The 24,832-nt window shown below is 35.7% G+C and overlaps 1 pseudogene across 1 annotated transcript in view; it reads left to right on the top strand.

Annotated features, from left to right (window-relative positions):
* LOC111055424 overlaps positions 1-24,832 on the top strand; it is a 131,598-nt pseudogene that overhangs the window by 84,972 nt on the left and 21,794 nt on the right. Inside the window, exons 26-37 of the transcript XR_005572930.1 lie at positions 1,264-1,443; positions 3,003-3,214; positions 4,548-4,683; positions 7,592-7,734; positions 8,005-8,214; positions 11,579-11,704; positions 13,038-13,176; positions 14,062-14,068; positions 14,218-14,395; positions 18,100-18,323; positions 19,323-19,456; positions 20,138-20,355. The product of XR_005572930.1 is annotated as a probable chitinase 10 (transcript). The remainder of the gene's footprint in view (positions 1-1,263; positions 1,444-3,002; positions 3,215-4,547; positions 4,684-7,591; positions 7,735-8,004; positions 8,215-11,578; positions 11,705-13,037; positions 13,177-14,061; positions 14,069-14,217; positions 14,396-18,099; positions 18,324-19,322; positions 19,457-20,137; positions 20,356-24,832) is intronic.

The following is a 24,832-nucleotide window of genomic DNA, read 5'->3' on the forward strand; positions in this document are numbered from 1 at the left end:
GTACATATTTATATACGCATTGCATAGATCTATATGAACAAATGTATTTTATTGAATGAAAAAGACTAAGAAATTGTCAAAAACCACAGATTTATTGATACTTAGAAATCTCTAATTTATGATTTCCAAGTATCAATAAATCTGTGGTTTTTGACAATTTCTTAGTCTTTTTCATTCAATATGAATAATTACCACAATATCAACTTCTCAACTACACAAAAAGTGAAATGTATTTTTCGCCCCACTTGGATGTAATGAGCTGGTTTACGTGCGTCATATGGAGGCCGAAAGTGATTGTTTTCTGACTAGGCCGGTAAAATTTTTACGGCCCTAGGGCTGTAAAATAACCTTGAAGTCAGCTGATTCTGATTTGATGTGAACGTGTTTACAAAATAGTTTATGAAACGGAATCAGTTTATGCTTCTAGAATTGAATAAACTTTTTGCAATAAGATACTATCATTTTATTTGGATGAATGAAATACAAATGAGATATTATAAACTATTCAAATTCAATTTTCAGAGTATAATAGAATCTAACCTCAAACCTCCTAGTACAGCGTTTATCACGGAACATGGTGGATAAACGGAATCATTTTATGCTTCTAGAATTCAATAAAGTATTCTGTAATAATATACTATCATTTTATTTGGATGAATAACATACAGATAAGATATATATTATAAACTATTCAAATAATTCGATTTTCAGAGTAGGATAGAACTTCTAACCTAAACTTCAGTTGACATTCAGATTGACAGATTGGCCAAATTTCAAGTGTGCTAAAACAGCTGATCAAAAACTATTCATTATTTGTGTTTATCATTCAATAATTAAAACATTTATAATAATATCATCTTATTGTCATTTGGAAAAATAAAAAGTATAAACTCAACCTCTTACATAATTGAACATAATCTTTTAGGTTATTTAGACAAATCAGAATAAAAAATAAAAATACTTAGACAATTTCTTGATATTCAGATTACCTCAGATTTGCTAGAGCTATTTGCTATTTTTGCACTTTTGCTTTCGGAAGTGCTTATAATAGACAATTATTCTCATATATATATTGTTTATTTTTCTGTGTGGCGAAAAATAACGTTCTCACCATGGGCAAAAATGTTTTTCCAGCTCTCAATCTTATCTAGTCCTCGGCCTACGGCCTCGGACTTGAAAACCGATTCCGAGCCAGAAAAGTCTCATTTTCGGCCCTAGGTGCGAAATATACTATTACTTGAAGCTATTTCTGGTATTTTTCAGGTCCGTTCAAGGTAGTGTGTTACTTCACGAATTGGGCATGGTATAGGACAGGCCCCGCCAAATATCTGCCAGAGGATATAGACACCAACCTGTGCACCCATGTGCTGTATGGATTTGCTGTACTGGACTTTGAAAATCTCATCATAAAGGCACATGACTCGTGGGCTGATTTCGATAATAGTAAGTCACTAATCACAATTGAAATAACATTGGTTGTTATGGGAGTTGTCACACAGTGCTGGTGTGAACTGATTCATAGATACTAATGGTATTCATAAACTCCAACCTGGGATCGACTTTGAAAATCTCATCATAAAGGCACATGACTCGTGGGCTGATTTTGATAATAGTAAGTCACTAATCACAATTGAAATAACATTGGTTCTTATGGGAGTTGTCACACAGTGCTGGTGTGAACTGATTCATAGATACTAATGGTATTCATAAACTCCAACCTGGGCTCGACTTTGAAAATCTCATCATAAAGGCACATGACTCGTGGGCTGATTTCGATAATAGTAAGTCACTAATCACAATTGAAATAACATTGGTTCTTATGGGAGTTGTCACACAGTGCTGGTGTGAACTCATTCATAGATACTAATGGTATTCATAAACTCCAACCTGGGCTCGACTTTGAAAACCTCATCATAAAATCATATGACTCGTGGGCTGATTTCGATAATATTAAGTCACTAATCACAATTGAAATAACATTGGTTGTTATGGGAGTTTTCACACAGTGCTGGTGTGAACTCATCCATAGATACTAATGGTAATCATAAACTCCAACCTGGGCCACTACCTCCGTGAACAAAGCCGTAGTGCACTCGTGTGACGTCAGCACAGGTAGGGCTCCTACACCAATGAAAATTCGTTGATTTCAGCTGATCTATATCAGATAGTGTTTCTATTGGTGTAGGAGCCCTACCTGTGCTGACGTCACACGAATGCACTACGGCTTTGTTTACGGAGGTAGTGCCTGGGCTCGACTTTGAAAACCTCATCATAAAGGCACATGACTCGTGGGTTGATTTCGATAATATTAAGTCACTAATCACAATTTAAATTCAAATAACATTGGTTCTTATGGGAGTTGTCACACAGTGCTGGTGTGAACTGATTCATAGATACTGATGGTATTCATAAACTCCAACCTGGGCTCGACTTTGAAAATCACACCAGAAAGGCACATGACTTGTGGGCTGATTTCGATAATAGTAAGTCAATAAACTGATTAGAATTTAAATAAGAATAACATTGGTTGTTATGGGAGTTGTCATACAGTGCTGATGTGTACTCATCCATAGATACTAATGGTATTCATAAACTTCAACCTGGGCTTTCTGATCGGCAATTAGGAGGTACTGGGTTCGATTCCCGGGCTGACAAATAATTTTTGAATAGTAGCGCTCATCGAATTTCCATCTAGCTGTTTACCCTGTTGTCAATGTCTGCAGTAGCAGAAGTCTTCGGGCTGATTTACAGCATTTAATTTGGATTTTCGTTTAATAATAATAATAATTAATCATAGACACATTACAAATAATATTAGCATATTGCTATTTAAAAGCCAAAACCCAACCTCCCTAACCTTTCCTTTTGTGCCTTTGAAACCTAATACACTAGACAAATTGAAACTGGCAGTTATGAGGCACTTCCTTAACTTGAAGTACTATTTTATATTATTCTCCACAGCAAGATGTGTAATTTTGACAATATTTTCAACAATTTTGCAGAGTTCTACGAGCGTGTGGTGGCCATGAAAAAGAAGGGTGTCCATGTTCTGTTGGCGATTGGAGGCTGGAACGACTCCCAGGGGGACAAGTACTCGCGATTAGTTAACAGTGCCGCCTCTAGACAGCGCTTCATACAACATGTCGTTCCATTCCTCTTGAAATACGACTTTGATGGACTGGATCTGGATTGGGAGTACCCCAAGTGCTGGCAGGTTAGAAAAGATTCCTAGAGAAAAAATGGTGTTGTGTATCAAGTTGAGATGATACTGTATCGTATTGTGTTTATACTGTATCATATAATGTGGTGATACTGTATCATTTTTGGTGATACTATAGAGAATAGATAGCATATATAAGAAGATATCCCGTGGTAAAGGACCGTTATGTTGCAAATGTGAGTGTTAACTGAAGCCGATAGTCCTAGTAGTTGTTTTTGGTGAAGCTATGTGACGCTGGTAGTCTCTCATACTGTGCCCTTCTAACACTCTTACACTCCCAACAACACACTAATAATAGACAGTGTATAGGGTGTCTATGTTGCAAATGTGAGTGTTAACTGAAGCCGATAGTCCTAGTAGTTGTTTTTGGTGAAGCTATGTGACGCTGGTAGTCTGTCATACTGTGCCCTTCTTACACTCTTACACTCCCAACAACACACTAATCATAGACAGTAGTCGACAGTAATCGGAGAACAAATTTGCAACATAAACGACCTATACCATGGGATATCTTGAAGAATTTGAAATAGGCCTATAACTATCCTCGGTATATTGAGAATCTATATTCAAAATGACAAGTTAATGAGTTGAGTAGTTGAGACGCGATGATGCGTCATTCGTGAATTTCCTATCCCCTACGTGTATAAGCCAGTTCTTGCCTTTATTATACTAGTAGCTCTGTGAACAGTAGAACTCGCGCTCAGTTAGTTACATTGACCTGTTTTTATGTTTTCTCAAAAATTAATAAATAATTTATCAATTTAAAATGTCTAGAAAAAATCCTAAATAAACATAGAGCTTTCTGTCCTATCGTACCGTGACGTGTCGTCCCGGAATGTGAGTGTGAGCGCTGTTATCAGGTCTGGCTGCAACTGTCTACAACGTTCATGGAAACATACAATTTTCAAGATGTTCGATGTTTTTGAACGGGTTGTATTTATAGTCAACTGTCTACTAACGTTGATGGAAAGATACATTTCCAAGATGTTCCATATTTTTGAACGGGTAGTATTATAGTCCACTATACAGCTGATTTATGATGAATAATTCTATAGTCTTATTTTTACTCTAAAATTGGCGTATGAAGGAAGCTCCTTTTTCCTTTTATATTATCCTTGAAATGCAAAATTTCCAAAAACCTTGTATATACGTCGACGCGCAATTAAAAAAGGAACATACCTGTCAAATTTCATGAAAATCTATTACCGCGTTTTGCCGTAAATGCGCAACATATATAAACATTAAGAGAAATGCCAAACCGTCGACTTGAATCTTAGACCTCACTTCGCTCGGTCAATTATAGATTACTATGGTATTTGTTTTTCAGGTGAACTGTGACAAAGGCCCCGCATCGGACAAGGAGAGCTTCGGACTTTTTGTGAAAGAACTGAAAACTGCTTTCAGATCTCACGACCTCCTACTGTCAGCCGCCGTGTCTCCCAGCAAGGCTGTTATCGACGAGGGTAGGTGTCTTCCGAACCTCTCATTTACATTTTCCATCATATCATCAGTAGTACTTCAATTATTTAGGCTCGCTTCGCTCGTCGTTAAGGAAAACTAGGGTGACTATAGCGATTGGAAATTAACAATAATCAAATGTAACTTCTTTTATTTTTTTATTGTATAAAATACTATAATCATAATACAATTATGACATTGGAGGAAAAACTAGGCTAAGCCTGTACTATTTCTCTCCAAAAATTTTGATAAAATGTTAATGTTGTCCAAAAGATAAGGTTATGTAATCACACACTGCTTCGTCACTTGATTTTCGGTCTAGAAATGATGGTTTAAAATTTTGAATTTTGAAGGTTGATTTTATACTCTAAATGAATCACAATAAATAAAAAACTTTAGAAATATTGCACTTATTTAAAAAATTTGAATACAAAATTAAAAACCTACTCACTATTTGTTATTCACAGCTCTAAAATATATTTCAATTTTTCTTTTGCAAATAAAGTTATTGAATTGTGAATTATGCTAGCTCTGCTCACCCTAATAACTCAACCAGGAGCTACTGAATGGTGTATAGAATATTCAATGAACAGATGGAATTTGCATCTAGCTGTTTACCCTGTTGTCAATATTTGCCGTAGCAGAAGTCTTCGAAGTGAATAACAGCATTTAATTTTGATTTTCGTCTAATAATAATTATTAATTCATTGTAAGGCTCGCTTCGCTTGATTTGGTGCGATTAGTTAATTGGTTCTCGTGGCATTGCTTCTGTTGAATGAGACGTCATTTAACGGCGGTTAAATCCAATAGTTCGTGTAAACGAGAGTGAAACCGTCAGAGGGTTAGTAATAATCAGGTATACTGTCTCACAATTCACTGAGTTTTAATTTCTCTCATAGATTTAAATATCTGTGGAATATCTATAAATTACTTGTGTAGCCATTTTTAGTTTTTTCTTTTACAGAGATTTTTGTCATTGTAGTATAATACACTTCCGTGACTTTCTGCATGACTAGCAGGTAGCCCGTGCCGCGCAAGGGTCTATTTTAAAAGTTGACAAACTGAAAACTTGATCTACTGAAATCTAGGAGAATTTGACCTTCCGGCAGTCGCGCTGTTGTAAAAAGTACAACAGTGTCAGTTTTTTGCTGCACAAAACTATTGAATGGGGTGGTGTCAGTGAATGAGTCACCTATGCATTCCAAAACTTTGCCCCCATCACTCCACTGAGTTGCAGTATCAACCGAGCAATGGTTCAGTCTTCAGGTGCCATTTAGTCGCCACAGTGCATAAGATAGTGAAAGACTGTATACGGGGACTGTAAACGAACCAATAACACAGAATTGATGGCTTTTCTTGGTGTACCTTATTGGGCTTTGAAATGGTTAGTATCCAAATGTTCATAGGCGTGAAATAATCCAATGAGATGTAAATATTAATTAATATGTTTTGACAGTAAACAGAGTACATAACACTTGGAAAATTGGATGTTGTACAATTCAATTCAATTCAATTTATTTATTCACACACACACACACACACACATAAGATACATCAATATGAAATAAAAATTAATTACATCAATAAAAAAGCATTAAAGTATAAAATAAATATCATAATATGAGAACACATTACAATATTTGAAGGCAAATTATACATGTTATGTGGTGAAGAAGGGTAGAGGATCAAAAGTTCTTCCAACTATGGCTATCCATGTCATAGGAAGGCTTTTGATCCTTGGAATTTTTGGAAAGGATTGGGAAAGGGATGTGATAGAGCACAAGTAGGGGAAGTGAGCGCACTAATCAGAAAAGTTCTCTGTTAACTTAATATAGTTCTCAAAGGTAGAAGAAGTAGTTAATTTTGATCCAAGCATTGATATCTGTTTTTACTTTTTTTTGTTATCTTGGCACAGCTAATAATTTGTTCAGGAATTTTATTTATAATTTTAGTGCTTAAATATATGTACAAAATACAACACGTGACTGCTCGTGTGATTGAGTAGGGCGCGACTACCGGAAGGTTAAAATAGGCCTATAACCATCCTCGGTAAATTAACAATCTATATGCAAAAATTCAAGCTAATCAGTTGAGTAGTTGAGACGTAATGATGCGTCAAACATAATTTTCCTATCCAGTGCGTGTATAAGCCAGTTCTATCCTTTATCTATATATATATAAAAGCGAAATGGCACTCACTCACTGACTGACTGACTCACTCACTCACTCACTCACTTACTCACTCGCAGAACTAAAAATCTACCAGACCAAAAACGTTCAAATTTGGTAGGTATGTTCAGTTGGCCCTTAAAGGCGCACTAAGAAATCTTTTGGCAATATTTCAACTCTAAGGGTGGTTTTTAAGGGTTTAAAGTTCGTCTTTTAGCATGTATATTCTTCTTCTCCCAATCTCTTAATTATAATTGAAATTTCCTTATCATATGTTACTATAGAATTATAGAGTACCTCTTCGAAACAGTTGTTAACTGGCAACTAAATTAATAATTTTGTCAGGTTGGCATTAAGTTGAGTTGACTTTGTTAGGTTGGCACCAAGTTGAAGATTAAAATGCATTTATCGCGGAAAAATTGATTGGGCACTGCTACTTCAATCCTGGGAATATTATATTACTAGCCGTCAGGCTCGCTTCGCTCGCCATATCCGTTCAGCCAGACGTTTAGTCTGGACCCCCGATTGGATTGTCCTAACATATGATAAAAATGCTCAAATGAAAAATGCAGGCGAGCGAAGCGAGCCTGCTGATCTCATACTTGGACGATCCAGTCGGGGGTCCAGGGGGCGGAGCCCCCTGGCAAGACAGACATGGCGAGCAAAGCGAGCCTGACGGCTAGTTATAGTATAGATTACCTTGATTATAGTATAGATCTTGACTAATTATATTGAAATGTGCAGGTTACGATGTGAAAACAATGGCGAAATATCTGGATTGGATATCGGTGATGACATATGACTACCACGGGCAATGGGATAAGAAGACCGGTCATCTGGCTCCCATGTATTACCATCCTGAGGATGATTTCGACTATTTCAATGCGGTAAGAAGCTGTCTCTCTTCTTTTCATTCTACTCCCTCTACTTTTCTCTCTCTTTCGAAGGATACTTCGAATATTCTTTCCGATGAATGGACATTAATTTGTCCAAAGCTCCGTCAATTTATGTAGATGCATAACAATATAATTATCTATAGTTATTATATTATTACAAATTGCTTTTTCATATCATATACAGTTCAATAATTATTTTCTTAGTCTATATTATGTAAATTCATCTATAATTTTGCTGTATTGTAAGCTATTGTATATAAGTGTATAAGCCAGTATCTATTGTAATCTACATAAATCAACTACTGGCTGTCTGAGGGCGTGCCCAAGCACAAGCTGGTGATGGGCATGCCCCTGTACGGGCAGTCGTTCACACTGGCCAAACGAGAGCAGCATGGGCTGAATGCGCCCGCCCCGGGGCCAGGCCAGGCGGGCGAGTCGACCAGGGCTGCTGGGTTCCTAGCCTACTATGAGGTAATCTATCATACTAGACATTATCCAGTGAGGTCCACGTTATAATGGCAGTGTTTGATTGGCAATGGTATTACTATCCTTGGCTATCATTCAACAAAGCAGATAGCGCTATCTCTTTCTCGCTTTGATCTCTTGCCAGATCGTCTGTCAACAATGTAGATACAATAATTAATTAACAAAATATTTCATCTTATTCATTATGAAATTATTGAAAAATATAATTTATTACTCAATAAAATACTATAAACATAGAGCTTTCTGTCCTATCGTACCGTGACGAGTCGTCCCGGAATGTGAGTGTGAGCGCTGTTATCAGGTCTGGCTGCAACTGTCTACAACGTTCATGGAAACATACATTTTCAAGATGTTCGATGTTTTTGAACGGGTAGTACTGGTAGTTCTGTGAAAAGTAGACCTCACGCAGTATTCTCATCCACAAGTACCTGATTGAAACTATAGACCTTATGGAAATACAGCAATAGACTGGCTTCTCCACACATCTGTGTAATCACTTGTCAGCTGATTTATGATGAATAATTCTATAGTCTGATTTCTACTCTAATATTGGCGTATGAAGGAGGCTCCTTTTTCCTTTTATATTATCCTTGAAATGCAAAATTTCCAAAAACCTTGTATATACGTCGACGCGCAATTTAAAAAGGAACATACCTGTCAAATTTCATGAAAATCTATTACCGCGTTTTGCCGTAAATGCGCAACATATAAACATTCAATCATTAAGAGAAATGCCAAACCGTCGACTTGAATCTTAGACCTCACTTCGCTCGGTCAATAATTGATTATTTTAAACAAGTATGAACAGTTATGAACATTACATCAATGAACCTGTATCGGCAACCGTCTATAGAAGGCATTGACAAGACATAGGATCGGCAATGTTGTTCTCCTATCTCTCTCCACTGCCATTATAACGTGGACCTCACTATAGCATGCCGTAATTTTATAATTAGGATTACAGCAGTCAGGCATGAGGTACAAAAATGCTTCAATTATTCTATAGATACGATTTGTTACAATAAAAAACTTATATAATCTACAGATGGAAATTAATGAGATATTGCAAGAAATACAGCATTTAATTTGGATTTTCGTTTAATAATAACATAGAGAAACAATAGCGTAAGTAGATATCCATGGTATAGGGCGTTTATGTGGCAACTTTTAGTGTTATCCCAAGCCGATAGTTCACGTAGCTCTTTCCTATGCAGCTGTGTGACGCTGGTAGTCTCTCAAATTGTGCCGTTCATACACTCTTACACTCCCAACAAAACAGTAAAAATCGACAGTAATCGGCTTGAGATAACAGTAAAAGTTACGAATATAAATTCCCTATACCATGAGATATCTACTTATGCTATTGTTTCTCTATGATATAAATTATTTCATTACAAAAACATTAGATCAAGGTCCATGTTAAAAATTTTTGTCATAGTCATTCAATTTAACCTGTTTTACATCCATGAAATCAAGCCGGTAAACAGCTGATTGTAGAACAAATAAACATATGATTCTCATTACAGCATACTATACTGTAATAAAATCATACTGGTACTGGGTTCGATTCCCGGGCTGACAATTAATTTTTGAATAGCAGCGCTCATCGAGTTTCCATCTAGCTGTTTACCCTGTTGTCAATATTTGCAGTAGCAGAAGTCTTCGGGGTGATTTACAGCATTTAATTGGGATTTTCGTAATTATTATTAATTAATTCATTAGCATTTGAATAATTGCAATATCCTAGTAATTACCATTTCGTCCCCGTTCTGGCAAAACTCACTAACTACAAAAATGCTCATTTTCAGTAATGTATTTCGATAGGCTTAAAAAATGTAGTTCTTTGAGTAGGCAGAACTCACCAAGTCATATATTTTATTACTATTTCTATTTTTCCACTTTATTAGATCTCACTAAGCTGCTAGACACATTTTTCTTGTCTGGCAAAATTCACCAAAGTCCTTTAGTTTTCAAGGAATCGTCTAGCAATTTTCACTAACCATCTTTAATGAGTTTTCATCCTCATGAATACAGAGCTTCATCAAGAATAATAATTCACTAAACATATCTCGTGAGTTTTGCTTCCCACAAACTAATTATTAATGGATAGTGATAACATTATTATTTTATTCCCTAAATTTTAGGAAATGGTGAGCAATATTTGCTGTTTGGTAGTCAGGCAAAACTCACCAAGTGTTATGTGCTTATAACTCAAAACTGTAGTTTTTGACTTGGTGAGTTTTGCCAGAACGGGTACGATTTGTAATATTCATTGATATTTTGTTGGGCTCGCTTTGATCACCTCATAAATAATTCATTTTTCCTCCACCTACTGTCTAAAGTACTTACTTTACTCCCTGAAACCTAATACTAAAGTGTCACTTTTTTGCTCTCGATAGTAAAAAACAGAAAAACTCCCTAGGGAGTAAAAGTGACTCCATTTAAATAACATGGGAAGCATCTCTATTTTGAAACTTACATTGTAATAGGTTAGAAGGTTAAGCTCAGATGAGAAAGCATAATAGAGGTGTCTGTCATTGAGTCAACTGAATTCAATACCACAACCAGAAATTTGATCAACTCATGAAATATATGTTCGTATGATAATTATTATATTCTTAATATTAGTAGACGATAAAAATTTATACAATTTTTAAAATATTTTATTCTATTCAAAATACCAGCCAACAAATATTTTTGATCTGCAATTATTCAAATCTGAACCGCGTGATCTGGAGTCAGCCATTTTTGGTAGCTGCTCAGCTGATATAATTGTTACAACTTTTGCCGATAGATAGCGCAATCGGCAGTGCCAATCAGACGACCGGTTTTTAGGTTTTAGATTTAGGTTATGTTGTTAGGAATCATTGTCACCAATACGTAAGTTATTAGAATGATTTTATTTGCAGTTTCTATAAAAAAATGTAGATGGAGGAAAAATGTTGTGTACATCACGAGCGAAAAATACTTTTTCTCCCTCAGGAAAATTGCTGCCCTCGGCTTCGCCTCGGGCTTCAAACTTTTTCCCACAGGGAGAAAAAGTCGTACTTTTCACTCTAGATATACAAATAACTAATTTTTAAAATGCGACTTTTACAAAGTATTTTAAGCCTAGGTGATGATGATGATGGAATGAATGATAATACAATGAAGGTAGAGTTATGAATGGATAAAAAATATAGGTTATGCTATCCACTTAATGCTACCTTGGTACAAGAAAAAGTCTGGTTTCTATGGTTCATTAAAATATTTGTAGGCTCGCTTCTTTCGCCTCGTTCGCTTGTAGCGTCTAAATAAGTTATTGAATTTTTCCAATATATTTGACAAATTTCCTTCTGTTTTTTCTCAGATTTGTTCCCGAATCAAAAATGGCGGCTGGACAGTGGTACAGGACGAGGAACAAAGGATGGGTCCTTATGCCTACAACGGCGACCAGTGGATATCCTTCGACGATAAGGACACCATCAGGCGAAAGGTAAGGATCACACCTAAATTTTAACATCATTAAAATTCCACACCAGTTCAAGAATAATAATTGAAAGTTGTAATTTGTAACTATTTTTTAGTTGATTATTCATCAAATTTCGTCATCCCATGACGAACTGCTATAGTGTGGTCCACGTTATAATGGCAGTGGAGAAAGAAAGGGGAACAACGCTGCCGAACCTCTGTCTTGTCAATGCCTACTATAGACGGTAGCTGATACAGATTTATTGATGTAATATTAACTGTTCATTCTCGTTTAAAATAATCAATTATATTTCATCAAGCAGGAAATTATATTTTTCAATAACATTCATAATAAATATGAAATATTTTGTTAATTAACTATTAACTCTACATTGTTAAAAGACGGCCTGGCAACAGAGTAAAGCGAGAAAAGAGATAGCGCTATCCGCTTTGTTGAATGATAGACAAGGATAGCAATATCAAACACTGCCATTATAGTTGATATTTCACTTTTGAATCAAGTTATTTGAATCTGTGTTGTTTCATATTTGTATTGTTTTTCTTATTTTATACTATGATGTAAGCTTTCATATTTTATTTCACTGCTAACCTCTGTTTTGGTAGAGAGTTAGTGGGGAGGATATTTTTAATATTCTTTCCGAAGAATGGACATTGATATGTCCAAAGCTCCGCCAATTTATGTAGATGCATAACAATATGATTATTATCTATAGTTATTATATTACAAACTGCTTTTTCATATCATATACAGTTCAATAATTATTTTCTTAGTCTATATTATGTAAATTCATCTATAATTTTGCTGTATTGTAAGCTATTGTATATAAGTGTATAAGCCAGTATATATTGTAATCTACATAAATAAAGTACTCAATCAATCTCAATCAATCAATCAACCTCTCCACTATTTATTTACTTAGTTATTACTTTACTTAGTATTTACTTTACTTATTTTCCTAGTCTAGTTTTTTTGTTAATATTTTGTAATATTAATAAGGAACTATTCAAGGCTGCAATCAATAAATTGAAAATTGCCGTGATGATTTCCAACCTCCGATAGGTGAAGGAACAAGAAGAAGAAGAATCAGTTGTCAGTTTGGTGTAAGGGCAAGCATTCCTGACTGTCAATTGGGAGGTACCGGGTTCGATTCCGGGCTGGCAACTAATTTTTGGATAGTAGTTCTCATCGAATTTCCATCTAGCTGTTAACCCTGTTGTCAATGTCTGCAGTAGCAGAGGTCTTCGGGGTGATTTGCAGCATTTATTTAGGATTTTCGTTAAATAATAATTATAAGAAGAAGAATATTTTGTAAATAATAATTTTTATTTTTTTTCAGTCGGAATGGATTAGAGAAATGGGCATCGGAGGAGGAATGATATGGGCTCTGGACTTGGACGATTTCAGGAACACATGTGGAGGGGGGAAGCATCCTTTGCTCACCATTATTGCTAAGACTCTGGCTAAACCAGGACAAGGTTTGTAGTTAGCAGGATTTGCAATTAGCTTTAGTTTTATTAGTTACTAGCCGGTCAGGCTCGCTTCGCTCGCCATATCCGTCTAGCCAGGGGGCTCCGCCCCCTGGACCCCTGACTGGATCGTCCAAGAATGAGATCAACAGGCTCGCTTCGCTCGCCTGCATTTTTCATTTGGGCATTTTTATCATATGTTAGGACAATCCAGTCGGGGGTCCAGACTAAACGGCTGGCTAAACGGATATGGCGAGCGAAGCGAGCCTGACGGCTACTAATATAATATTCCCAGGATTGAAGTAGCAGTGCCCAATCAATTTTTCCGCGATAAATGCATCTAAATCTTCAACTTGGTGCCAACCTAACAAAGTCAACTCAACTTAATGCCAACCTGACAAAATTATTAATTCAGTTGCCAGTTAACAACTGTTTCGAAGAGGTACTCTATCTAGATTATAGTTCTATAGTAACATATGATATGGAAATTTCAATTATAATTAAGAGATTGGGAGAAGAAGAATATACATGCTAAAAGACGAACTTTAAACCCTTAAAAACAACCCTTAGAGTTAAAATATTGCCAAAAGATTTCTTAGAGCGCCTCTAAAGGGCCAACTGAACATACCTACCAAATTTGAACGTTTTTGGTCCGGTAGATTTTTAGTTCTGCGAGTGAGTGAGTGAGTCAGTCAGTCAGTCAGTCAATCAGTGAGTGAGTGCCATTTCGCTTTTATATATATAGATTTCAGTTGGATTCAGTCTCAATTTACTCATTTACAATTAAATTTATCACCTGTCACAGACTATAATTATTGTAGCGAAACGATTATTGTATTCTCTCCTATTCTTGAGTTATAAGCATTTGAAGATGAGTGATTTCTGTGATCTGAGAGTGGAGGTGAAATTCTATGTTTGAGTGAATAACTCGGCCTGTATTGTAGCGAAACGTCTCATATTATAGCACAACACTTGTTAGGTCAACCTCTATCCCTAGCCCAAATATCATCATTGCAGTTAATGAAATTTTTATCTTGTTTTTGCTTTCAGGTGGTATGGCAACCCCTACCCCAGCAATTACCACCACACCCCTGAACCTTCAGAACAAACTACCCTGGAAAGCAGTGGAGCTGCAACTACACCCATCCACCCGGCGACCCCGCCCGACGTCGCTGAACCGGAGAAGCCCACACAACCGACTAGCACAACTACTGAGGAAACAGAAGAGGTGATTTTCTGAGTTTATTTAGTCGGCAACTTTTTTTCTATTGGTCAATACTATAGCCATCTAGTCTAAATATTGAATGAAAAAGACTAAGAAATTGTCAAAAAACCACTGATTTATTGATAATTAGAAAGACCGGTTTCGGTTATAAACTTTTATCAGAGATTGACAATGGTGTAATAACCGAAACCGGTCTTTCTAATTATCAATAAATCAGTGGTTTTTTTTGACAATTTCTTAGTCTTTTTCATTCAATATGAATAATTACCACAATATCAACTTCTCAACTACACAAAAAGTGGATCTAGTCTAAACCTAACCAGCTAAATCTTCTTAAAACTTATATTATTTTTTTCCAAAAAATGGGTACTATAATATTATTTTATAAACTAATGAGCTAATTTTTTCTGTTCCGAAATAATTTCTGTGAGATAAGTTGTGTGTATTTTTGGGTTCAAAATTTTATAAAACAATTTGATTAATTTGATATGAAGTGATAATTAAGTGTTATATTTGAATATAGTTTGATGTTTTAATTTCTCTAAATTCAAAATGTTTAGCTTACATATATTTTTGGAGGAAAATTGAACTTGAACGTTTCACAGTAGAAACATAACCTATTTTTTGAACATTTTATTAATTTATCAAATTTGGGAATGGAATAGATTTGGGCCAAGCCTGTTGTTCCTTTTTAATCATATTTTTATGACTTGTGATTATGTCCACGAATAAATAAATGAATAAATACCTGGGAAAATGAAACAGTGATTCACTCATTAGAAACTTTTACGGCTATTGTTACCTTAATACTAATGTGAACACTTACTGACTGCACTATAAAATCTAGATTGCATCAAATCACCGCTCTTCTGCTCTTTGGACACTACTTGAACAAGCACTACACTAGTTCAAACGGTTCCCTCGTTTTGAGCCGCTGTCCAGCAGCTGGATTGCCCCTCGTGCCTCCCCGGCCCCGCAATCCTCTAGACAACGTGCAGGTCTCTATGAAGATCATTCACAATGTTCCTCAGCCCCTTGTTTTGGAATCGTTGTATGATATTGTTGTTGCTGTCTTTGGTGCACCCCTAAAGTTTTATCTGCTTGCCTGGAGCCGCTGGCCGTCACTCAACGCACAATAATGAAAACTATCCTGAAAAAAGAATCCAGGTACCCCACGTTGCTGCTATTCTCGGACTTCCCTGTGCTCAATCTAAGACAGTTATTTATAAAAACAATTCTCACATATATAAGGAAAAATAAAATAAACCTATTTGCTCATATACAACACAATTATCAAATACGACTCAGGAACAACCATGGATATTCAACACCTAGATTAATGCATGGAATAGAACTCAAATCACCATACTACCTAGCTCAAATTATCTATAGGAATTTGCCGGACGTCATCAGGGAGGTTGAGAATTGCAGCGACGTGGTGTATAAAAGTAGGTTGATCGGGTGGCTTTTTGACATAGGCTGGATTGGAACTGAGCAACTGCTCCATTCACCGTACATGTAGTATAACTTACCAGCTCAATTTAATTAAAGTGTCACTTTTTCGCTCTAGGTAGTAAAAAACAGAAAAACTCCCTAGGGAGTGAAAGTGACTCCATTTAAATAACATGGGAAGCATCTCTATTTTAAAAACTTACATGTTAATAGGTTAGAAGGTCTAAGCTCAGATGAGAAAGCGTAATAGAGGTGTCTGTCATTGAGTCAACTGAATTCAATACCACAACAAGAAATTTGAACAACTCATGAAATATATGTTTGTATGATTTTATATTCTTATTTTATAGATGATGAAAATTTAAACAATTTTAAAAATATTTTGTTCTATTCAAAATACCAGCCAACATATATTTTTGATCTGCAATTCAAATCTGAAACGCGTGATCTGGAGTCAGCCATTTTTGGTAGCCGCTCAGCTGATATAATTGTTACAACTTTTGCTAGATAGCACAATCGGCAGTGCCAATCAGACGGCCAGTTTTTAGGTTTTAGATTTTAGGTTATGTTGTTAGGAAACATTGTCACCAATACGTAAGTTATTAAAATGATTTTATTTGCAGTTTCTATAAAAAAATGTAGATGGAGGAAAAATGTTGTGTACATCACGAGCGAAAAATACTTTTTCTCCCTCAGGAAAATTGTTGCCCTCGGCTTCTCCTCGGGCTTCAAACTTTTTCCCACAGGGAGAAAAAGTCGTACTTTTTACTCTTGATATACAAATAACTATTTATAAAGTAATGAGCTATTTTTTTCTGTTCCGAAATAATACTTGGGAAAATGAAACAGTAAAAGTAGAAACTTTCACGGCTATTGTTACCTTAATACTAATGTGTACACTTACTGACTGCACTATAAAATCTAGATTGCATCAAATCACCGCTCTTCTGCTCTTTGGACACTACTTGAACAAGCACTACACTAGTTGAAACGGTTCCCTCGTTTTGAGCCTTCATTGTCCAGCAGCTGGATTGCCACTCGTGCCTCCCCGGCCCCGCAATCCTCTAGACACCAGGTCAACGTGCAGGTCTCTATGAAGATCATCCACAATGTTCCTCAGCCCCTTGTTTTGGAATCGTTGTATGACATTGTTGTTGCTGTCTTTGGTGCACCCCTAAAGTTTTATGCCCCAAGTCCTTACTGGCTTTAATTGATATGTGTTTGTATAGAAGTACTTTGTTTCGGATTGAAAGGACGGAGTTTCTTCCGATCAGTCAATACAGCTTCTTATATTTGACTCCAAGCTTTTCTATTTTATTCTTGACATACGCCAATATTTATTTATTTATTTATTCATTTGTTGATATTACAAATCATATGAATATGATCGGGATAGAACAACAGGCATAGCCCAAAACTATTCTGTTCCCAAATTTTCATATATAATAAAATGTCCAAAAATAGGTTATTTTCTTACTGAAAAAATTTAAAGTTCAATTTCTGTCCAAAAACATATATGAGCTAGAAATTTTGAATTTAGAATGATTAAAATACCAAATTGTAGTCAAATATTGCACTTAATATTACCTTCATGCGAAGGTGACATGGGCCTTCCAGCGAAGCTTTGCGTTGTAGTGGCCCGAGCGGGTCATAGGTTTCGGAGGCTTCGGAGGAACTTAAGGGCTCGGAAATGTTAGAAGGAAGACACATTTTTAGCAATAATAAAGTTCGTGTTTATTACCTTGAAGTCCAGTGTTACACCACAACATGATCACTGAGGATGCCCAGATACCTTGAGAAGGAAGAAGCAGGATCACGACTACACCCTTTGGTTGAGATGTCGAGAGAGAGAGATCACCAACTCAATGCGTACTCGCATAAGACTCGATCACTAAACGCCTACTCTCTGGAAGAGCGTTTGTGCATCGACTCCCACGTCCTATTCACTACAGCGTCCAAGGTCATACCTAGATGCTTGGCATCGTTAGTATATGTTACAATTTGGTTGTTCATGATTATTAGTATGGACTGGTCCTTCTTATTCATGAAATAACTTTGTAAAAATCAACTTTGCTCCATTTAGCTTCATTCTCCACTTCCTAGTCCAATCTGGAATTTTGTACATGGATCTCTGTATTTTCTCTGTTGCAATATGAATATTGCTGTTCACTGCTAATGTGACTGTATCGTCTTCAAATGTTGATGTAGTATTTTCAAAATTGAAACAAATTGAATGAATGTTGTTGGGTGTTCAGGTGGAGGGGACAACTGAGGACGAATTGGAAGAGGAGACGACAACAACTTCGACAACAACAAGCACAACAACTAAGCGACCGAGACCGGCCAAACCGGGCAAACCCAGCAAACCTAAACCGAAACCCAAGCCTAAACCCACCAGTACAACCACACAGAAACCCAAACCCGAAATGGAGGACCATTTCAAGGTGGTCTGCTACTTCACTAATTGGGCCTGGTATAGGTGAGTTGTTCAACAAATTAATAATTTATTTCAATCAATTTTTCAGCTATTTTCTCTCCATGTTTATCCTTGAATAATTGTGAATTAGAAGACTTAGTGAGGTCCTATTAGCTTTGAGAAAAGATAGCATGAGAAGATATCCCATGTTGTTTGTGTTCCAAATTTTAATCTGATTACTGTCGACTACTGTATATTATTAGTGTGTTGTTGGGAGTGTAAGAAGGGCACAGTATGAGAGACTACAACCGTCACATAGCTTCACCAAAAACAACTACTAGGACTATCGGCTTCAGTTAACACTCACATTTGCAACATAGACACCCTATACACTGTCTATTATTAGTGTGTTGTTGGGAGTGTGAGAGTGTAAGAAGGGCACAGTATGAGAGACTACCAGCGTCACATAGCTTCACCAAAAACAACTACTAGGACTATCGGCTTCAGTTAACACTCACATTTGCAACATAGACACCCTATACACTGTCTATTATTAGTGTGTTGTTGGGAGTGTAAGAGTGTAAGAAGGGCACAGTATGAGAGACTACCAGCGTTACATAGCTTCACCAAAAACAACTACTAGGACTATCGGCTTCAGTTAACACTCACATTTGCAACATAGACACCCCATACACTGTCTATTATTAGTGTGTTGTTGGGAGTGTAAGAGTGTAAGAAGGGCACAGTATGAGAGACTACCAGCGTCACATAGCTTCACCAAAAACAACTACTAGGACTATCGGCTTCAGTTAACACTCACATTTGCAACATAGACACCCTATACACTGTCTATTATTAGTGTGTTTTTGGGAGTGTAAGGTATAATGTTATACCTTACACTGTCTATTATTAGTGTGTTTTTGGGAGTGTAAGGTATAATGTTATACCGACTATACAAGTGCCTCCTATTCTACTCAAGTTATTTGTGGGAAGACTAGTAGTCTATCATACTCATGTTCCATTTGATAAATTAATTTGTTGTTGTATTGTTTGTGTTTTTAGGCAAGGAGAAGGCAAATACCTACCAAGTGACATAGACCCTGAGCTGTGTACACATATAATCTATGGATTCGCAGTTTTGGATTCGGATCATCTCACTATCAAACCACACGATACTTGGGCTGATTTCGATAATAGTGAGTATATAAAAATTCTTCTTGTAAAATTCTTTTCGCCACACTGCACAGAAAGCAGCTGTTTTCCAGTTCCTACGTAGATCTGAAAGACCTTGTTTGCAGACGACGTCAGAAAAGGGTTTCTTTTCCGGTCTAGGCCAGAAAGTTGTCTCTTTCCAGCCGCTCATGGAAGTAGTTAATAAGTCATCCGCTAGATCGGGCGAGTGTCCACTTTCATCATCAGCTGAAGTCGCCATGATTTCAGTTCCAGTTTCGAATCAAACTAATTCGCTTCGCAACCAGTTTTATTCAATTATTTATTGTTGATTAGTGCATTCCGAATTTTCAAAAATGCTTGAAGATGACTGTGGTATTCCAAGTGAAATTTTAAAAGAATCTGAAATCCTGACTGCAAATCTTCTACCACTAAAATCAAGAGATAGGTACGATAGCTTAACGAGTATTCTTTATTTATTTTGTCAGCAATACCTGTAGTGTGGCGAAAAATATCGTTCGCACCACGGGCAAAAATGTTTTTCCAGCTCTCAATCTTTTCTAGTCCTCGGCCTACGGCCTCGGACTTGAAAACCGATTTCAAGCTGGAAAAATCTCATTTTCTGCTCTAGGTGCGAAATATACTATTTCTGCACCTAATGTTCATTGATTAATAATACATTATATGATTGATTTTTGTTCGGGCAGAATTCTATGAGAAAGTTATAGCTGTGAAAAAGAAGAAGAGCAACATAAAGGTGTTGATAGCGATTGGCGGCTGGAACGACTCGGCCGGAGACAAGTACTCACGTCTGGTTAACAGTGCTGCCGCTAGACAGCGCTTCGTACAGCATGTCCTAGAATTTATACAGGAGCATGGATTTGATGGACTGGATTTGGACTGGGAGTACCCCAAGTGCTGGCAGGTCAGAATAGAATACAAATTGTCAATATCACTGTCAATTGTTGATTGATAACATCTGTGCCTCATTTTTTCATTATGGAGAAATACCACGATATCTCTTCAAAAACAATCAATTTCTCAGAATATAAATTATTTCATCACAAAAACATTAGATTAAGGTCCATGTTAAAAATTGTTGTCATAGTCATTCAATTTAACCTGTTTTACATCCATGAAATCAAGCCGGTAAACAGCTGATTGTAGAACAAATGAACATATGATTCTCATTACAGCATACTATCATAGAGAAACAAAAGCATAAGTAGATATCCCATGGTATAGGACGTTTATGTCGCATTTTTCACTGTTATCTCAAGCCGATAGCTCATGTAATTCTTTCCCGTGAAGCTGTGTGACACTGGTAGTCTCTCATACTGTATCGTTCATACACTCTCACCCCAACAAAACAGTAAAATTCGACAATAATCAACAGTAATCGGCTTGAGATAACAGTAAAAGTTGCGACATAAACGCCCTATACCATGGGATATCTACTTATGCTATTGCTTCTCTATGATATAAATTATTTCATTACAAAAACATTAGATTAAGGTCATTGTTAAAAATTTTTGTCATAGTCATTCAATTTAACCTGTTTTACATCCATGAAATCAAGCCGGTAAACAGCTGATTGTAGAACAAATGAACATATGATTCTCATTACAGCATACTATACTGTAATAAAATCATACGTTTTCTTTACAGTCGAGTATGTTTCCTAGTTCCCAATTAGGAACAGTAAAACTGCTACAAAAACCGCCTTTTAGCGTACCAGGTGGAAGTTTTGTCAACTTCAATCAAGAAATTTCTGATTCGAAACTTGTAAACTAGGTTATGTTTATTGAATGCATGTAGTAATGTCAGCACAAGCAGGTAATGTTTTCTGTTTCTCAATTATTATTCTTTTCTAGATTATTATGACAAAAAATAGTGTAAGTCAATCAATCATTTATTTCTTTCCAAAACATACATGAAAAAGTCAAAAACTAAAAACTAACTTAAAGCTAAAGAGAAGTTACTTGGACGTGAATGTTTTTGCAGTGCTCGAATGAAATTCTAGTCTCGTCCAACGCCTCGACTAGAAACATCATTCTCGCCTGCAAGTAGGGGTAAAGTGAGAGTTCTGTCTCAAAGCTGGCTCAAACCTGGCTCCAAATCTGATTCTTGGTTCTAACCTTGCCCAATCCAATGTAATCCGATCTAACCTAACCTAGCCATACCCCTAATCTCACAATAAACCTCAAATGAAGATTTCCCACTTTTTTTGGAGAAAAAAAAACTAGATCCAGCTTTTTTTTTATTTCTTGAATAACTAGGAAACCGTTAATTTTACAAAAAATCTACAAGAGTAACTTTTTCCAGTAAATCTAATAACGAATCCATTGACACCCCATTTGTTAGGATTGAACAAAAAATAAGGATCTCATAGATCCAGTTTTTTTTATTTCTCGAATAACTAAGAAACCGTTAATTTTACAAAAAATCTACAAGAGTAACTTTTTCCAGTAAATCTAATAACGAATCCATTGACACCCCATTTGTCAAGATTGAACAAAAAATAAGGATCTCATGGGAAAACTAGATCCAGTTTTTTTCAATTTCTTGAATAACTAAGAAACCGTTAATTTTACAAAAAATCTACAAGAGTAATTTTTTCCAGTAAATCTAATAACGAATCCATTTGTCAAGATTGAACAGAAAAAGTAGATCCAATTTCTTGAATAACTAGGAATAATTTTTTTCAGTAAATCCATTATTTGTCAAGGGATCCTAACTCTGAAACTGAGCAACAAGCATTTTTATGTTGAGACCCTTTCTCAAACCTCAGCACTAAACCCCCCCCCCCCACAGAGTGGGGGGGTTGGGGGGGCTTGACCCTCTGCCTTTAACCAGCTAAGCTTGAAAACTCACCTCAGGTTGTATTAAACATTTATTATAAAAAATAGATCATGAGTGTTGATAAATTTGGTCGATATTTGTATGATAAAGATAATAATAGAGATATTAATGTTGATATCAAAAATTTGATTCAGAATTTTTTCCATTTTTTACAATGTATACCATTAGCTGCAACTTTCATACCAAACATCAATCTCAATAATGAAAAAGAATGGAAGTATATGACTGATCCAAACTTAATCCAACAATTCCCACTTTCTTCTGGAATCTCTTTTAAAGAATGGTATGAAAAAAATGTAATAAATATAGGTGAAAAATCTTAGGTTTAGGTGAGTACACCCAGAAAAAAATTGTAGATGTAGGTGAGTACACCCAGAAAAAAATGTAGGTTTGGTTACCCAGACCAAGAACATTATTCAACTTTAATGAAAAATCTAAGCTCATATGGATACACAGTCAGTATTTTGCTTTGAAAGAAGCTGATAAATCTAATAATGATATAAAATGCTTTAAAATTAAATTTGAAGAAAATGGTTGAGATCAAGACAAGAACAATTCTATAAATTAATGGGATGATACTGAAGGTAAAATATTGATACATTTGTAGATTAATACTTTTGATTTGAATATTGTCTAGTTTTTGTTATTTTATAGAAGATTTATAATACTCTTTTTACTGTTCCACTCAGTGGTGTATATTCAAACTCATTATCATAGAGGATTAAACAGTAGGCACTGGTTTTTTCTGAGAAATTATTTGTTGTTTCCAATGTCAACTTTATGTCTATTGCACCAGATTTCAATAGTTCATTTTGCTTACTACAGTCTATAACAACCAATGGTGCATATTCATCAAATGTTTTATACTCAATTGATGTACTGCTGTTATAAGGATAGTATTCATTTTGGAATTCAGAGAACATGTGATACAATAAATGTTTATTACCAACAATATTTTCATAGGGGAATGATTGAGCATTTAAATAGAGATTAACATTGTTCAGATTACAGAAATCGAAATGTGACCTGTTAGCAGTTATAACATTTTTCCTATTCTTTTGAAATCCAAGAATAATGAATCTAGGTTTCAATATGTTTGAAGTTGTCTTAACTGTCCATTGAAGATTAGTAGTTTCAGGTAATTGTGGAAATTCATGCAATTCCCATGATCTGAATGGAATGGTAATTGGTATATCACTATGTGTTAAACTCAGCAGATCAAGACGAACAGTGTCAGAAGCATGTATGTAGGGTACTTTCCATTGTAGTTTTGTAATATCAATTTTCACTGATTTTGCTGTCTCTGATTCAATACAATTTAAGTCTGATGATGATCTTAATAGAACAATTTCCTGACGAACATTTAATAGAACTTTTCTATAGTCTTCCATTACACCTAACCACATATCCAAAGGAATGCAGAAGCAGAATTTATCTAAACTTTTCCATCCAGTCAACTTCCATCCTGCATTCTCCATAATTTTTTCATTGAGTTTTGATTGACGTAGATAGTTTTTCATGGTTGTTGTCAATCCTACATTACGTGTGCGATCAACTTCAACCCCTCCCAATTCATATCTGATTTCATCAAATAGGTATGCAACTCCATTATTGATAAGTGAAAAGTCCTTGGTTTCAACATCATTCTTATCTTTCACTATGATTTCGCCTTCAATTATGAGAAAACTTCTACTTGGAAGTGTATAAATATCTTCTTGTTTTAAACTAATTCGAATTTCATCATTGTAATTAAATGTCTGTTGAATATATGGTGTGTGAGTGATATACTCATATTTGGTAATACTCTCATCAAGATGTACACTCTGATCAACAAGTAATATATCTGACTTGACTTGTTTCTTATACATTTTTATTATATATATTTTTCCTTCTCAATACAACCTGAGGTGAGTTTTCAAGCTTAGCTGGTTAACGGCAGAGGGTCAAGCCCCCCCAACCCCCCCCACTCTGTGGGGGGGGGGGTTTAGTGCTGAGGTTTGAGAAAGGGTCTCAACATAAAAATGCTTGTTGCTCAGTTTCAGAGTTAGGATCCCTTGACAAATAATGGATTTACTGAAAAAAATTATTCCTAGTTATTCAAGAAATTGGATCTACTTTTTCTGTTCAATCTTGACAAATGGATTTGTTATTAGATTTACTGGAAAAAATTACTCTTGTAGATTTTTTGTAAAATTAACGGTTTCTTAGTTATTCAAGAAATTGAAAAAAACTGGATCTAGTTTTCCCATGAGATCCTTATTTTTTGTTCAATCTTGACAAATGGGGTGTCAATGGATTCGTTATTAGATTTACTGGAAAAAGTTACTCTTGTAGATTTTTTGTAAAATTAACGGTTTCTTAGTTATTCGAGAAATAAAAAAAACTGGATCTATGAGATCCTTATTTTTTGTTCAATCCTAACAAATGGGGTGTCAATGGATTCGTTATTAGATTTACTGGAAAAAGTTACTCTTGTAGATTTTTTGTAAAATTAACGGTTTCCTAGTTATTCAAGAAATAAAAAAAAAGCTGGATCTAGT

The sequence above is a fragment of the Nilaparvata lugens genome, chromosome 14 (assembly GCF_014356525.2).
Source record: "Nilaparvata lugens isolate BPH chromosome 14, ASM1435652v1, whole genome shotgun sequence".
Taxonomy (NCBI): Eukaryota; Metazoa; Arthropoda; class Insecta; order Hemiptera; family Delphacidae; genus Nilaparvata; species Nilaparvata lugens.